This window comes from Glandiceps talaboti, chromosome 3 (assembly GCF_964340395.1).
Source record: "Glandiceps talaboti chromosome 3, keGlaTala1.1, whole genome shotgun sequence".
Lineage (NCBI taxonomy): Eukaryota > Metazoa > Hemichordata > Enteropneusta > Spengelidae > Glandiceps > Glandiceps talaboti.
In genome coordinates, this window is record NC_135551.1 from 9,011,943 (window position 1) to 9,025,223 (window position 13,281).

Genomic DNA, 13,281 nt, shown 5'->3' on the forward strand with positions numbered 1-13,281 from the left:
GCCAGTGTTAAGATGATTGGTTTGTTCAGTTGTCGCAGCTGTAAAGAAATTAAAATGAAGTTAAGAGAAATTCTTGATTTTAATTACTTACATAACATTTTCGGTAAAATTTTAAATGCATGAATGGAGAGTTGTAGAATCATTTAATGCAAAAAATATTTAGTGTCATTATCATTTCATCAATGAATTCAATTTACGTTTGACTTTATGCAAATTCAGTTATATAATAGTATCAGTGCCTGGATTTTGTTTACATAATGCGCAACAAAGAAACTGTGTGTGAGATGTAAACAACAGCAAGTCGCCTCACTAAAACTCTATAGTCTCTCTGGTCTGGTAGTATCATTGTTGAAAGTAAAAGTTGACATAAAAACTTACCCCTTTCCTGGAGTAGAAGTGAATGGCCCGTGGGTTACGAGAGTCTGAGTAGATCCATCAACTTTATCTAGCAATGCTTTTCGTTGTGGACTGTTGGTACAACCCTGTGGATAGTAATTGATGCAATATCAGTATAAACATTTCAACTCGAATGATTATGTTGTTTAAATGTACATTGCATTGCCAAGAAAGTACGTGTATATATATATTTTGTTTACAACATACATGCGCAGTTACTCTAGGTTTGTCATATAGTTATAGTAACAACTGAGCCTGATGAAGGTGTGCAAGTCACATTGAAACGTTGCTCATCGCTTCACATCTTGGGATTGGAAGTAAGGCCGACTTTTGAATTGTTTCATCTCTTCTAGTCACTATTTTGGTATATATATATATATATATATATATATATATATATATATATATATATATATATATTACTGTAATACTTTTTCTGACAGTTGAATATCTTGCCGAAAATTATTTATTGTTTAATATAACTTCCATGTGTCTGATCCTAAGGCACATTTAACTTGGCAAGCGGCCAACTAGACATCCATACATATCGTTTTTTGTACATCACGTTTTAAGTTGTTATACCATTAATGAGGCAAAAAGATAGTCATAATTCACTAATACACAAATTAGCATATGAGTGGCTGGAGAGATTGTCAGTAAGCTGACTACATACCAGATCACATGGTGTTCCAACATCATTTATCCTACACAACACAACATAACAATGGAGGTACAGATCAATATCTTGGTCAACCGTTATGTTGTCCCCATTAGCAAGATCGTAGACGTCAATACCATAATGTTTCTCCAATTCATTAGTGGGTGAAACGTCGTATTCAAACACATAGTCAGGTACAAGGCAACTGAAAGATAATTACAGACTTTATTATTATTCATTATGTTACAATTGTGTCTGTAATCTGTTACATCACCCCTCAATCAAATAAAACTATCAGTACTTTTATAAGTAACGTTCTCCTATTCTACATTGGTCTCCTGTTATTTTTAAAAACAGTTTTAAATAATATATTGACTTCTCAATTTTTCTCAACAAATAAATAAAAAAAAAACGTGCACACAAAATGTAATCGGTAACGAGACACACCATTACAGAATACTTGACGATTGCTGAGACTGAAAGTGTATTAAACCGAGCTTGTCTCTCGAAAAATATTGAATACTGTATCGAGGCAAGTCAAACTAACATGTAAACGTATTCGAAACCAAGTTTTCCCACAAAAATTAAACCTGTCACTTCGCTACCTACGGATAAAATCACGTATAATTAACAGCCTTGGGTACAAGTTTTTTCTTTATAAGGCACAACAATTTTAGAGAATAAAGATTTGGTTGCTTTATGAACAAAAGTCTATGTTGCAGCCAGTGCTGGTCACGTTTTAATCTATATCAACGTATAAATACAAGACTTGTGTGTTATTTCGAACGATGTAAATATTGTGGATGTAAATTTAACTTACACAAAGGGAGACCATACCTAATAGATTAGTCTGGATGGTTGTGACATATGTAGTTTATTCTATGAGGCGAATGTAGTCATGTTAGGTAATTCAAGTAACTAATATAGGATCATTATTTAGCAAAAATTGACTTTCAAGTTAACTATTCGATTTTGCTTTAAGCTAATATAATTTGAATTGATATTTGAAGATGATGTTCTGCTATTAGTTAAGTATCATTCAGTATCATCACCATTTTGTATGCTTTCACACACAGATATATATATATATATATATATATATATATATATATATATATTTATATATATATATATATATATATATATATATATATATATATATTATATATATATATATATATATATATATATATATATATATATATATATATTTATATAACTCAGTGAGTATCAATCTGTAAATATATATATATATATATTCAAATGTAGTCTACTTCCAAAACGCAACGTAACTTAAGAAGTATACATACCCATCAGTGATGTAATCATATTTAGGTAAAGGATTCCCAGGATCGTTACTCATTGAGATGAAGCAGTTTTTCACAAGCATTTCCAGAAAGGCTTCGTCGTTGTCAACAGTGATACCAAAATATATCAAGGTTCCATCGCAGATTTCAACAGGGAAGTCAGTAGCTGGCTCAAGGGTGGCAGTAAAAGTCGAATCGGTGTAGAGAGTTGCTGACGTATTGTAGGTACCAAATCCCATGTAATGAATAAGGATATCACTGTAAGAGGATAAAACAAATATGGAAATCTGTAACACGTCACATATTAACGCAACTTAGTAGTCTAATTTACTAACCTAAAAACAAACAAACAAACCAAATCAAACAATACAACAAACATCTGCAAACAACGTACGGCAAATAAAGTATTTAATTAAAGGCGCCTAATTTAAAATCGACGACGACAACGACAACAACAACAACAACAACAACAACAACAACAACAACAACAACATCAAGAACACAAACGTATGTTGACCTCATAACATGTTCTTGGCAGAAAGAAACCTAGTCAGGCTGCATACTAAAGAGTAATCTGCATGACTGTATTACTAGACAAAAGTGGCTTCAATATTGCACTCACCATGGATTGGGGACGGCGTGAATGGATTCAATGTAACTTACCATGGATTGGTGATGATGTGAATGGCTTCAAGATCGTACTGCAGTGGATAAACACAAGTCATTTCAATTACTTCTGTGCCTCTCTTAGAGTAAACCATGTTCGTGTAACTGATGTTGTTGCTGTTCGTTAATACCTATTGAAGAAAATAGAGACCATATATCAATAATGTGATCAGATAGAGTGTATGCAACAATATTTCTCGATAGTAAACAATCGGTTCGGTTTATAGCTCTGACTATTATTCGATGAGTGGAATACAGTGTTATATTTCCTGATTTGTTACTCTGACGCAATTAGAATGATTAAAATTATGAGATAAACTTTAAAATATTACCAATGATGTAGTGCCACAGCTGTAAAGCATTGTCGCAAATACAAGCATGTCACCTGACATACTACCAATGCAACTTTCCTCTTCTAAATGAAAGTCAGTTGGATCTACATCTGTGAGATCTAAAGCATCCATCAACTTATTCTTTGTAATAACTACAGACATTTGATTGGTATCACATTGGATAATCTCAGCGGGTTCCTTTGTAGTTGGAATGATATCAGCTTTACGATAAAAAGTAAAAATAAAAACAATTGGTCAGTATGAGGCATGTGGTGTTTACTATCTAAAGTTCCAAAAGTCTCAATACTAAAGTTTACACTAAAGAAGATTAACATTTTTTTTCTCGTCCTTTTTTTGTAGTGTTAATTTATTTACAGAGAAAGAGTATCTCACATACTAAATAACACATGTACTCACTATCTCAAAATATTAGTGCTATTCAAGTATAACATTGCCTCAAACTTTATACAAAGCATGATGTGACCTAGTTATTGTTCATGATTACCCAGAGTGGTGACATGCTATTTTCGAGTTACTGATGATGACAAGCTTTATATTTTAGCAAATATTACATGATACTGTTGTGGGCGTTGTGTGAGTAATATAGTGTGAAATATAATGCACCCTATTACAATTCCGGATTCCGGATTAAAGTTGTAAAAATCCGGGTTTTTGGAGAATCCATGCTACGACAGATAACAATTCCCATTAACCACTTAAACAGGAAGGGTAATTTCAGTGTTCAATGTTGCAGTGAGTTACTTCTAAGGGGAATTAAATATATATTTATCTATTGTTATCTAAGTAGAAAATAAAGCCTAAAACTTACGACTGGTACAATTCATTTCATCACTCTGATCAAGGCAATCATATATAGCGTTACACCGAAGGCTGTAACTAATGCACTTGCTCCCATCTTGACATCGGAAAACAGATTCGTGTGTGCAATCTAAGGGAAAAGAAACCCACAATGTAAATATTTAATGCATTATTTCATAAGCTAGAAGAAAATGTACTATTTTATTAGATTTTGAATATGTCGTGTTTTCTCTCCTAAATTGGTCTGCATGTTAGTAGGATGTCTTTAGAATGAATAGTGTAGTACCGGTACGTGTTAATGGAAACATGGATGTGGGGAGATGTCTTCATCTACATTCGTCACCACTGTATTGAGTTTAGGTGGAATTAGTCGGTATGTACACTTACAAACCTTCGAATCGTGTTAGCTATATGATACATGCCAGATACATCAGCAAATAAAAAAAAATATTGCATACGTACTTTGGCAATAATTATTATTCCCATCGGCACACTTATCTCCATTATAACATAAACTCCAAGGCGTAACGCAGTGTCCAGATTCACATAAATGGGACGCTGTACCAAATGCACCATCACACGCTGTCCAGTGTTAAACCGAAAACAAAAAAATAGTTTAGACAGTCTAAAACCAGTGATTTGCGATTTATTCATATTAAGTTTTACAAACATGTTTCAGCTAAGACAAAACGGTCTCCAACGCTGCATATGCAGGGAGATGTTAGAGCCAATTTGGGGAGTCACTAAAATGGGTCACATCGTCTGCTGAATGAAGTGAAAATGAACAGCTCGGGTTATCTGAATTCCTAGGTACCTCTCAGAATTAGCCAATATAATATGTTATATTGTTTATTTTATTGAATTTATAAAGATCAACAAGCGACCTATCGGTCAGAATAGCTCCGCTGTTCTTTTTATTTTCAATTTTGGTAACATGTAGAAGTGGTTCAGTTGTTCAGCTCTTCACTATGCAGTTTTGTTTTAGTGATGTATTAAAGTGGTTAGTTGTTCCATATGATGTCTCACTATAAAACACATTTTACACAGAAAGTTGGTAAAATATTGTACTTTTATACCATAGTCACCATTTTATAAAAATATCTACTGTTATGAAAATTACACAAAATCTCAGAAAAATAGTGACTGGGAAATGCACACACACACACACACACACACACACACACACAACGGGTTTTTGAGGTTGGCTATAAATAATTCCAGTGTCTTACAGCTTTAACCCTGGAAAAATTTAATGATGAATGAAATAAACTAGGGATGTAAACTAATTTTGAGGCAATTCGAAATTCAATTTTCTAACAAATTTACCAAAAACCCTGTACATAATTGTCAACAACATTCAACTTGTAGTAGACATATAACATCGTCTGATATTAATTTAAGGAGTGTCTTGTGACTGGCACCTGTCAGCAGACTCAGAATTTTTTTTTTCATCATTTCATTGTATTTAAACCCTGTACTTGATGTGTTGCAATATTTTTAATTCTCAACAAAATACCTCAACATGCCTCACCTCGTATGATCACTGACATGACCAGAGAGAACCTTTTTCGGATTTACATGTAAAACGAGGAAAGATACGCAAAACATAATGCAAAGTCTGAAGCCAAATTAAAGTTGTATTTATTTTAATTATTTTTACCTGCCAAATATTTGCATTTTGGAAATGGCAAGACATGTTTACATGTAAACTGTCATCCAATAAACAAAGTTTGGGCGATTCACAGTACGTAAGCTTACTGCTCTTACACTTCAACCGCATGCCTAGGCCCGCGAGTTGTCTTTATTCTGGTTCACTGTCACTCTAAATTGCACGACAATATAGAATTAATCACAAGTTACATGTTACCTGAAAACATAAAACTTTTATAGTGGGTCTGAAGTGTGATTTTAGTGAGTACCAAGAACTCCTGCGCGTTGCTGCTTGCTGTGGAAAATCGCCCGGTCAAAGGAGGTGAGCTTCAACTTCCGGGTCAAATCAGTCGTTTTCTACTGAAAATTTTTGAACGGACCATTACACAACGATCCTACTAAATTTACTTGCCATGGTTATTTAAAACACATAAAAAGCCACCTTTTTGTGAAATTTGTAAACTTTCCGGGTACGTATTAAGGAAACTATGAGCAAAAAACCGGGTCGAAATTTCAGGGCCCCAAGTATGCGTCCCTCATTCGAATACGAAAATCGGTATTCCTAAATGTAATTCCAAAATTTATTTTGCTGGCACGAAAGAAGAGATGTCAGTTGAGGTTTGTTTAGACGTTTACAGTATCTAAAATGGTGGACTCTAGTGAAAGTTATTTTCGAGTTGAAAATACCCAAAAATAAGGCCTGTGAGCAGCCATTCACAGTGTAATGGTCGCGATCTGGATGGAGGATAGATTGTATGCAAATGAGGGTATTGCGGACTGGATGATTATGTAGAAGGGGTGCAGAATTTGGATTTGAAGTTTACAACCCTGTTTCGAACAAACACTTGTCATTTGGGCCCACAATGCATAGAATTATGACTATAGCACATGTTACATTGCTTGTTTGACGTCAATAGTGTCTTTTGAAAAGTGGCAGTTTACTTAAAGTCTCGTGGACTGATTTCCAACATGGCGTCGGTCACAATGCTCATTATTTTTTTTTCTGTTAAATTACAAAAAAATCATCAACAACACAAAAGAAGATGTGCTGACTTGAAATGAACAAATCTGAGTAAGCTACCCTCTGCGCATCAACACACCAGATATCAAAGCAATCTAACAAGTAGTATGTGAGGAGATGATGAAAAAAAAATCGTAAAAAATTGAAAATGGCACGGATCAACTGGGCATGAACAAATCTGATAGCCTCCCCCAGGGAACATGCACACCAAATATCAAAGTATTCTGACTGTCACTTTCGGAGAAGATGATGAAAATAAAAAAAAGTTGACGGACACCTATGATTCACTTGAAGACCCTGATGAAGCATACTTAATTCAAAACATGGTTGGACGTTTACGGTGTGTTTTGTCCTAATTCATTTCAGTTGTATACAGATAAGTACAACGGCGAAAACCGTCTTTATTTACATGTTCATTGGCTTGCAGTTGTTGGTATTTGTTTATTTACACTCTGTACAAAATTATATGAAGTTTGTTGTTTGCATTCTTACTACAATACCTATACATTTCAGAGAACCATTATGTAAATTAAAATCATTAAAATCAAAAGCTACACCAACAAATTTGTTTTGCATGTCAATGTATGAAATTCAAAGCTCATACTCTTAAGATAGTGCCTAATTGCCAAAACACAACCTTTGCTTGTGCTAGGTAAAAACTTACAACTGCAATTCATATCCTCACTTCCATCAGAGCAGGTTGGTCTATATAGCGTACTACATATGGTACCAGAACTAGATATGCATTTACCGTCGTCACATTTGAATAGAGATTCAAGTGTGCAATCTAAGATGGAAACAGAAAATAAAGAATGCTTAGTAAGGTATTATGTACTAAAGTAAAAGCTAGTCCCCATTTAGATTTGCATATATTTTTTTTAGCCTCCCTCCCTCCGAAGGGGGTGGTATCAAAGTGGGCTCCATCCGTCCGTCGGCCTGTGTGCGTGCATGCATGCACCCGCCAGTCCGTAATACGTTTCTCAGACCTGCAATATGCGCTTTATTTCAAACATGACGCAAAGGTGACATATCTTGTTGGACATATGCACGACAATTTGTCTTTTGATATTTGCAAATTTGACCGAATGGCGTCCATATTTGTTGTTAAAAATCAATATTTATGGCACAACTCAAAAACTGTAATACACAGACACTCCGTTCACTGTTGTCTACTCCCATATTATCATACACAATCTATCTTTGGCGCCCTTGACCATTGACATTGACCATGACCTCCAAGGTCAATTGTCAAAATCAAGCCAATTCCTGCCTGTCACACACATCACGCACACAACTGGCATGTGCGTCACTCTAAACAAGCAGCTTGTCAACAAATGTCATTTTGTAGCCATGAAAGTCCTCTCATGTTCGGGATGAACAATCTGAATTGACACTTATTCCTCCAGAAACATATCTGAGCATCCTGAAGAGATAAAACGCGTAAGTCTGCTTCAGAATGTCAAAAAGAACATCTTCAATGAATTTTCGCCCTGCAGTAACCACTGTCACATCGCCACCTGTTTGCTGATATATGTACATCACATTCTATGGTTGATAGTGCAAATGATCTTCCTTTTTGCAAAACTGCAGAACCTATAGTGTTGTGTATGCAATCCTCATCAGTTAAGACGAAGACATTCAAAATGCAAAATGCATATCTGTTTCAACAACTCTGATTCGTCCATGCATATATGTATTTCTTGTAAGGCTTTTATGAACTGGGGTGACAAACGCCTTGGTGTTATCTGTGAACAGTGCGATTCATGATACCCATATTCATTGCCCAAACATCCATAACTCAACATTCGATGGCTTCCTTTGATCCTCAGGTTTCCATGAACCTATGCATCTATGCATAGGTTAACGAAGGGCTGTACATTCAATGCCACACATGATTTGAAGCAACACATTATTCGAACCTGCTGGAATATTTATCTGCATGTACGTCGTATTGGTTTCATTCGGAAATACCTCTCTCAAGATACCTGCAAAACACTTGTATACTCTATCATCTCCTCACAACTAGACTATGCCAATGCCCTCTTGTTCGGACTACCACATGTGCACATCAGTCTTTTGCAAAGAACACAGAACTAAGCCACCCGACTTATCGCACAGTTAAGGAAACGTGATCACATCACACAAATCCTGGCTTCTGGTAACCTTCAGAATTCAGTATAAAATTCTATTTCTCACCTATAAATCATTAAATGGCCTCGCCTCTCAATATCTTGCTTAACTTATTGTAGTTAATAACCTCTACAAGATCTTTGCGCTCAAGTCATAGAACACTCAAGGTTCCCAGAACGAGACTCAAATCGTACGGAGATCGTATTAATAATTTTAATAATAATGTTTATTTGAAATTTAACCACCCTACCTTGGGTAGTTTGTTATGCTGAGTTCATTAAAGGGGGTCTTTTTATGAATTTATGTTGCCATGGTAACCAAAATCACCATAATATGTTAATCATTTTTCTAAAATTTGACTTAAAACATTGAAAAAAAAATCAAATTTAGCGAAAAAATTTCTTTCTTTTTGGCATGTATGAGTTAGTGCTACCTGGTGTAACATAAATTGTATAAAATTGTACAGCCGTTTCCATGGAAACGTATGGGAGACGTGAAAATTGTGTTTTCGTTATATACACATACATGTCACAAATGACATTATAAATCTGATAAATATTTTTTTATTTGCACATTGACCACACTAGAAAGGGTAGTTTGTAGTGCTGAGTTCAAAATAAGTGGTCATTTAATGAACACCAGTTGCCATGGTAACCAAAATAACCATATTATGTGGATTTTTGAAAAATTCGACATACAACACAAATAATATTTAGGAAAAACATTATTGCTGTTGGAATGTATGGGTTGGTGATATCTGTTGTAACAATGTTTCATGATTTTTGAAATTATCTGTATCAAAGTTATGCAACATAAAACTCTAAAATCACCAGAATAAATTGTAAATACCTAAAATACCAGCAGTCTTTGAGAATTCAATCTACACAACTTATTTCTGTGTCCCAAATTCAGGCGATAATAGACACTGGATATCATTCATGTCATTTGGGACATGTGGCACTCACGGCAGCATCCATTGTTACAGGAATATTGATAAATTATCCAGATATTGTCATCATGAGATTTGCGAGGTGTCCAGTGTGAGAAATATGGCGACTGCTACACTGTGTGCGCGCGAGGCGAATGACGTCACCAGAATGTAATACAATGTAGCTTTTTTCATGAATCATGCAGTGCGTTGCATTTTCGTATGTATGCATGCGGTACAAACATCACATACAAGTGAGATAGACAATGATAGAAACCAACTCACTAGCTTATTGTTTACATAACTTTGCCAACGACGAGGAATAATCATCATTAATTTACACGAAGTTGCTTAAATCATCGATGACTTAAAAACAGCATGGGGTATTGCAAATATTTTTTCCCAACATTTCATAGACGAATGTGTAATATGCAGTGTTGTTTCGGAATGTCTGGTGTTTGGCGCCTGTTACTGACAGGTCTGAGATTTTTATGACATCAATTTGAGGAGTATTTGAAAAATAAGCACTGGTTATCACCTTTGATAAATGATTGCCTAAGTACACTGAATCCACAGAATATTAAGATGTCTAAATCATGATGAGCAAGCGTGAAGCTGAGATGACGTGGGGAATGGTTATTTACGTCTAGGGAATTACATAACATATCCATGGCCGATACACGTATTTCACCTAAAACCTGTTGTTCTGTATCTCTTTGTAATATCGTTACTATTGTAGTAAAGATTCAGTTTGCTTCATCATACATTACAGTATAGCATAACAAGTTGAGAACTACATGTATGTTTACATGTAATACAGGTCGACGTCAACATGTGCGTTAGTAGGCGTACGTTAGACCATGGTTACACTGTGGTTAGTACCATGCCTTGACCACGCTTCCTACCCCAACCCGAATTAGACTTACGATTTATGTGCCTTTCACCTCTTTCTATTTCAATCGTGCACAATGAATTAAAGAAACACAAAACACTAAAAATATACTTGGCCATCACAATAATGACTTTTACTGATGCAACGAACTTTTTGAAGGCCAGTAAGCATGTAAATGTAACTGGGTTCCCTGACCAAGTTAAGAGTTCCTCCGGGTGTGGCTCATGATCAAAGTGAAATCGAAAGGACCAAGGGCCAAAGTTTTTATGTATACCACCAATTACGATCTGATTTCAATACCAGATACCAAGGACTAACGTTTCCATCTGTACCCCCAATTACAATCTGATTTCAATACCAGATAACAAGGACCAAAGTTTCCATCTATGCCACCAATTACAATATGATTTCAATACCAGATACCAAGGATGAAGGTTTCCATGTATGCCACCAATTACAATCTGATTTCAATACCAGATACCAAGGATGAAGGTTTCCATGTATACCACCGATTACAATCTGATTTCAATACCAGATACAAAGGACCACATTTTCAACCTATACCACAATTACAATCTGATTGCAATGCCAGATACCAAGGACCAAAGTTTCTATCTATATCACTAATTACAATCTGATTTCAATACCAGATACCAAGAACCAAAGTTTCCATCTATGCCACCAATTACAATATGATTTCAATACCAGATTATGTTATTGCAGGTCCTTTCACTCACATATTTAATAAGTCTCTCTTTGAGAGTTCCCATGGACTGAAGATATGCCAACATAGCATATGTCTACAAAAAAGACTAGCAATATCTTTGTGCTAATTACAGCCCCATTAGCCCCACATGTGCTGTTTCTAAGATAATGGAACATATTGTATGCAGCAGTTTGGTGAAACATGCCTGAAATGATTACAACGTGGCGTCAGAGAAAAATGCTCATGCGATTTCCAATTAATCGAATTAGTACATGATATAGTGGCCAACTACTATAATTATTTACGTCTTACGAAACAGGCATCTGCCGTTGAAATCTAGAAGAATACATTAGAGGCCTTCTTTTGGAACCAGCAAGCTATCTGTTTTGAAATGCATTCCAGTGAAAGATGCGTTCTTATTAGTCTCGCTGCCAGACTTTGTGCCCATCGTCCCATAGTCTAAATTTGAGCATGCGCAGCGGTGAAGCCGCAAGAAGTGAGTGACTTAAGTGACTCACTTCTTGTCACTTTCTTGTCACTCGCTTCTTGTGGCTTTGTCGCTGCACATGCTCAGCACCTTACAGAATTTAGACTGAGGCACGATAGTCACGAAGTCTGGCAGCAAGACTACGTTCCTGTGTAAAAGACGTCTTTCTACGAAAAAGACACCTTCCTATCAAAAGGACACCCCATGAAAAGTCGATGCTTCCATTCGTGGCTGTTACTTCTTGTAATGTCACCACTATATTAATCACCATTATAAATTTCAGTGGGTGCTGTCTCACATATGCATGACATGCATGCCGCTCGCGAACATCAAGAACGCACACTGGCTTGTTGATATGTACCACCTGCACCTGGCTATCTATTGTCTTAAGTAGGTCGCTAGTTCAACGCGAACAAAAGTTCATTGACCATATACTATTTAGAATGAAATCACAGGGAAGTAGAGAGACGGAGACTAGAGAGAGAATGGGACAGACAGACAGACAGACAGACAGAAAGACAGACAGACAGACAGACAGACAGACAGACAGAGGAAAAAATACACTTACACAAATGTATTCGCATGGCTTTCATCTATCTCACCACTGAATATATGTCTTAGAAGTAATTGCGGCGAAGCCATGAGAATTTTTTTCATTTACTCTGTAAACGACGGCTCCTGAGGTTTAATTTGGTTCAAATCATGAGCAAAATATTTCGGCACCCCTGGGACATAACTGCCGACTGTTCAGGGACACACTATACCTGCACAGCGATCGAGTTGTTCAACTACGAGGGAATTTCAGCAGCAGTGGGAGTACTTACTTTTTATTTCGATCTTCATTCAATCGATCATTCGGTAATATCTTCAGTGTCCATCGTCTAGTGCTAGTGCATGACGTTACTGTCATTACCTTTGTATTGATTCGAAATGCCGAGGCCCCATAGGCACTAGTATTTTCCTAGATTGAATGATGAAAAACAAACCACCTACAGGGGACTAATATCTGAATATATCATTTAGTGATATAGTAACTTAATATTAAGTAGATATATAGTTTCCATGGGATAATATAGATGTTGTAATTATAATGTTAGAGGGTTAAATACAACAGTAAACATTTGATTATTTATAATACATAGGGAGGATACATGACAGGTATATATGTAATAAAAACAAATATATATGTTACCTTGACAAGAATCTTCGTCACTCGTATCACTATCACCAGTATCATGATAACCACAGTCATCAGTACCACCATCACAAACCTTGTCAGTTCCAATACA